The sequence below is a fragment of the Lithobates pipiens genome, unplaced genomic scaffold, assembly GCF_037356315.1.
Source record: "Lithobates pipiens isolate NorthernLeopardFrog02 unplaced genomic scaffold, aLitPip1_a1.2 Scaffold_28, whole genome shotgun sequence".
Classification (NCBI taxonomy): Eukaryota; Metazoa; Chordata; class Amphibia; order Anura; family Ranidae; genus Lithobates; species Lithobates pipiens.
In genome coordinates this window covers 130,444,674-130,450,673 of record NW_027507789.1, presented here as the reverse complement: position 1 = coordinate 130,450,673, position 6,000 = coordinate 130,444,674, and positions in this window count along the sequence as shown.

Here is a 6,000-nt window from a genome sequence, read left to right as displayed (position 1 = left end):
CTAAAAGCACAAGTTACTGAACACACCACCAGATTAAACGAACTGGAAAACCGTGTATCAGAGGTAGAAGATGAACTCTACCAAGCCCCACCCGCGGAACAATCCCATGATAAAACTAACTAAAGAATACATCTTCCAAAAATTGGAAGACCTGGAAAACAGGTCCAGGCGGAGCAACCTGCATTTTGTAGGCGTCCCTGAGTCGCTCCCTGCAGCCGCCTTAACGGAATTTAGCTCAAAACGCATTCCAGAAGCCATGGGCCTGGCAGGCCCTTTTACGGTAGAACGTGCACACCGTATGGGATCCTTCAATGCTGAACACAAGTCCCAGCGGCCCATCATTGGCAAATATCTCAACTATGCTGACAAGTCTATCCTCCTCCAGAAATTTCGTCAGTCCCCTGACCTTTACATTGATGGGGTAAAAATCATCCTCCTTTTTGCCGATTATTCGATTGAAGTCTCCAAGAAGAGAAAAGCCTTCCAACCGATTTGCTCCGAACTGTTCAAGCAGCAAATTAAGTTTACTCTGGCCTTCCCGGCAACCTTACCGATAAAGTCGCCTAAAGGAGACCAGCTTTCTTTCCAGGACCCATCGGAAGCGGAATCCTATCTTCACTCGCTTAGGCCGGACTTACACCCCCACATGCCTTCCAAATCTGCAACCAGCTTCCGTTCTCTGGAACAGCGTAGCCCACACAAGGACTCTTCCAAACATTTCAGGCCTTCTGCTCCTGACCATCGCAATCACAACACCCTGCGCTGACATCTTCCAGTTCGCCCATGGACTTCCACTCCTCCACCTCAGGTCCTATGACTTGTGTATTTTCATGTGTTTTTCTTCTTCCAGAGCAGCTGTAATGCCCTATTCTGACACAGGGGCCCTCCTGCTGCAGCCCAGAGACAACATCTGGTCTCTGATCCCTGCTTGGACTACTGGGGCCTGAGCTACCCTGGTCCGGGCCTCCCTGGGTATAGACACTAACCTCACGTTATCCAATTCAGTTATCATTTCTAAACGCAACCACAAGGCCTTTTGGCCACTGCCTCTACCATGTTGTTAGAGTTTCTTATCCCAAGGTTCTCTCTACTTATGCTATGTTGTACAGTTTTTTTGTTTTTTTTTTACTTTAGACTTGTGCCTTGTTTTCTTCAGGAGTCCACTGTGCACCGCATCTGGCTATATCCTCTTTTCTAAGACCTGCCCCGGATTGCCCTTATGTCCTACCAGTGGCTCTCGGGCACTCAGGCACCGTAGCTATCCCTTTCCATACAGGGTCCTGTATGGGGAGCCGCTATGCACAGCGTTCTCATGCGGAAAAAAGTGAAGCTTGCACCAATAGTTGATGTTGTTGTTTTGTTGTTCCTTCCTGCCCTGACCTCCCCGCCCTTCCTCCCCCTCTCCCCCCCCCTCTGTCCTTCCCCTTATGTCCTCCACTGGTGGGCTAGACGCCTCTACTTTCCTTCAGTCCCTGTCCTAAGTCTAATCTACACTATTCCATTGATGGAACACAGTACCCATGGCCTTCCTGCATATTCCCTCCACCTTATAATCTCTTAGGGTAGTTTCATGGAATGTGAAGGGTCTCCGTTCTTCTCATAAGAGAATGAAGATTCTTCGCCACCTTAAACGGTTAAAGACTGACATAGGGGAAAGGAGGTAGACTGAAAATTGTGAAGGTAGGGGAGATGTGATCTGGGATACACTAGCTTTTTAAATATAATATGTTTCGCTGTATCAATATATTGTTTTTTGTTTGTGAAGAAATTCTTTCCTTGTATTAAAACTTGTACTATTTTATTATATATTTTCTGAGTTTTATGTATCGAATTAAGTACTGGTATAGTCCAACATGCTTTTGGTATGATTGAATTTGAAAATCACATCTCCCCTACCTTCACAATTTTCAATCTACCTCCTTTCCCCTTGAATTATTACTGGATGATGGTACTTTCTATATGAATAGTTATTATATGGAGGCTATACTTCGTTATTTTTTGGCAAAGACTGACATAGCCTTATTACAAGAAACCCACCTCCCAGCTTCTGATTTCCATCGTATGCAGAAACTTTGGGTGGGCTCGGTCTTGGGCTCAGAATCAGTTGGACGCAAAGCTGGTGTTCTCCTCCTGATTCATAGGAACCTCCCTTGCTCCGTTATCTCCACTCACACAGACTACCAAGGGCGGTTTCTCTCGATGCAAGTAACAATAGGGTCTAAAGGATTTATGATCTCTAATATCTATGCCCCCAACAGTCCCTCCAAATCCTTTTACTGTCAGTTATCCACTTGGCTCCTCAATACCTCACATATTCCTCATCTAATCAGAGGAGACTTTAACGATAATATGGACCCAGCGGTCGATAGATCCTCCCCGAAAACCCTTCCAATGAATCCCCCCCAAGCTGCCCCCTCCCTGTTTGCCTCCACTATGGAATCCCTTCACCTTACAGATATTTGGCGGCTATCCCATCCGATTGACAGGGAATTTACTTTTTATTCTAACCCCAACAAGGTCCTAACCAGGATAGATTACTTTTTTGGATCCAAAAGTCATCTCCCCCTGATCTCTAAATCTGGGGTGGGGGACATAGCTATTTCTGACCACGCCCCCATAACACTCACGTTGGACCGTTTAGATCTCCTGCCTCACCCTAACATTTGGCGCTTCCCCTCTTTCCTCCACGGCAATACTGACTTCAGGGACTATATGGAACGCTCCTGGGAGGAGTTCTCCTCGGCCAACTCCCCCTATCTAAGTGATCCGAACCTCCTTTGGGATGCTGGCAAAGCGTTCATATCCTATGCCTCTACTTTCAAAAGAAACGCCATGGTCAAGTTCAAATTAGCTAGTACCCGACTGCACAGAGCTCAAATCTCCATTGCCACCTCCACCTCCTCTGCAGACAGAGATGAATGGTCGGCCGCTAAATCCTCCTTTGACTCCTGGGCCTCTACTCTTGATCTCACCAAAAAAGCACACTTTGACGCCACCCTACATAAGTTTGAGAACAAGTCTGGTAAACTTCTTTCCAGGCTTTGTAAAGGCCCTTCCCGGCCAACTCACATCACCTCCCTTCGGGACAAGACAGGGACCATTCATTCCACCCCCCCCGACATAAATAAGATTATGCTGGATTTTTACTCAGCCTTCTATGGCCCAGACCCGATTGATGAGACTGCTGCCCGCTCTTTCCTAGACAAAGTGCATATACCTCGCATTTCTCCCGCCCAGTTGGAATCCCTGAACTCTCCTATCACAGTTGATGAAATAGAACGCACCATTAGAAGCCTTCGCCCTACCAAAGCTCCTGGCCCTGATGGGTTTAATGGCGAGTTCTACAAAACTCTCCTTAATATCATGGTACCCATACTGCATTCAGTTTTCTCTGGCATCTGGTCAGGTGGTCCATATCTACCCACAGGTAACCAAGCTATCAACAAGCTCCTTGCCAAGATGGGAAAAGACCCCCTGGAGCCAGGTTCCTACAGGCCTATTTCTTTGCTTAACCTGGATGTTAAAGTGGTTGTAAACCCTTACAACACACTTTGACCTACAGGTAAGCCTAGATTAAGGCTTACCTGTAGGTCCAAGAAATATCTCCTGAACCTACACGGTTTAGGAGATATTTGCCGAAAGACAGGCTCAGTGCGCCTGCGCGCGGCACCGTCAACGGCGAATATGCCGCTCGTGGTGGTTCCCGTGTGCATGCGCGGGAGTGACGTCATCGCGGCTTCGCCGAATGACAGCGGCGGAGCAGCGAGACCCACCAAGAACATGGATGCGCCGGACTACAGGGGACATCGGTGGCTCCTGTGTCAGGTAAGTGACACCTAATGGACTACTATGCGATGCATAGTAGTCCATTATGCTTTACCCTTGCAGGGAGTGAAAGTGGAAGTAAACTCATCAGGGTTTACTTCCTCTTTAAAATCTTATCAAAAATCGCAGCCTCCAGGCTTGCGGACATCCTCCCTGATCTCATACACCCTGCCCGATCTGGCTTTGTAAAAGGATGCATACCCACCTTGAACATACGTAAGGTGCTCTTAGCCCTCGAACAAGCTAAACAGGACCCCAAGGAGATTACGCCACCCTAGATGCAGAGAAAGCTTTTGATAATGTCAGCTTCGACTGGCTCTCACTGTCACTTGCCAAAATGGGTTTCTCGGGCCCCTTCTGTCATCTCATCAATTCAATGTACACAGCCCCCTCAGCTAGGGTGGTGGCAGCGGGTCTCCTCTCTGAGGAATTCCGCCTCCACAAGGGTACCTGATAAGGTTGCCCCATGTCCCCCTTACTATTTAACATCGCCCTGGAACCTCTCTCCAGATATCTTTCCCAGACCACTCCCTTACGAGGCATCACTGTAGGATCTTTGTAACTTCGTATGTCTCTCTTCGCAGATGACGTCCTCATTTTCACATCAAGTTCCTCTACTGACATCTTACACATTAAGAATATATTTTAGGACTTCAGGGTATGTTCAGGACTCCGCATCAATTATTCCAAAAGCAAAATCCTCCCTATTGGCACCCACTCCTCACCCCCTTGGACACAACACTCTCTCTTCCAGGTGGCTCCGGCACACATCACCTACCTAGGTATAAAGATAGGGAAACTTCCCTCCTCACTTTACCACCTTAACTTCCCCCCTCTTTTCACTAAACTTAATCAGGAGTTGTCAAACTGGATGGATCTCCCCCTGTCACTCATGGGAAGGTGTCACCTTGTTAAAATGATCAGCTTTGCCAGACTGCTGTATCCTCTGCAAACCATTCCTTTATTGCTAAAACATAAGGATGTTTCGCCCCTTAACTTGCAAATCTCCAAATTCCTCTGGCAAGGCAAAAAGCCACATATAGCATTCAAGAAACTGCATCTTTCTAGGAGTGAGGGAGGTATTAGTTTACCTCATATCAGAATGTATAACCTTGCTTGTCTGCTAAGGACCAGTCTAGATTGGTTAACTCAACAATCACATCACTCGAACTTTGCTATGGAATCTGCCATGGCCCACCCTTATTCTTTAGTGGCCCTCCTCCACTGCAAATGGAAAGCTGTCCCTCCCCCGCATCAACACAATTTTCTACTGCAGGACACGGCACTGGCCTGGAGAGAGGTCAGAAAAATCCTCAAGCTCCCGCCTTTCATTTAGTCTCACTTGCCCATCCAAGGAAACCCTGCATTCCTTCCTGGTCTCCACTACAAATCCTATGAAATATGGGAGCAACGTGGCCTCTCAAAATTTTCCACACTATGTAATCCCTCATCTGAAAAACCACTACCCTTCTCGACCGTATCAATCTTGTTCTCCCTACCTACCTCTCATGCTTTTTACTATAAGCAATGCATCAGCTTTCTCTCCAGCACATGTAAAGCGGAATCTCTGAGATTTAAACCAAGCTTCCTGGACCGCCTGCTTCAGATTGGCCAATGCTCAATATTGGATATATACAAACCTCTCCTAAGGGACTTCTCTCCACCACTCTTGTCATCGTCTGTGGCCAACTGGCGTAAAGATTTCCCAGATTCGAAAAGCTCCTCCATGGCCTCCGGGAGGTTCTCCGCCTAACCCCAAATGAAACCTGGAGAGAAACTCAGCTCAAAATAGCTCACCGGGCATATGTGCCTTTCCTCTCCCCCAAGTCCAACAAAGATGGAGCCCTCTGTCCTCTATGCTCGGCCCCCAGACCCTCTCTCTCACACCATTTTTGGTCATGCTCCTTCATCTCCTCATTCTGGGCCCAGGTTATATCCTTCATATTGGAGATCACCTTGCTGAAATTGCCCAAGGACCCCCTCCTTCTGATTTTTGGCTACTGGGACCCCATACTGTTACCCTGGTCTTTATCTTCCAAGGCCTCTACCCCTACAAGAACGGCCGTCCATCCTCCCTCCGGAGACTGGATCCTGATTTGCCTACTCATCACTAGATGACTTATCCTCAGAAATTGGATTTCTCCTCAAAGCCCGTCCATCTCCCAGCTCAAGCAA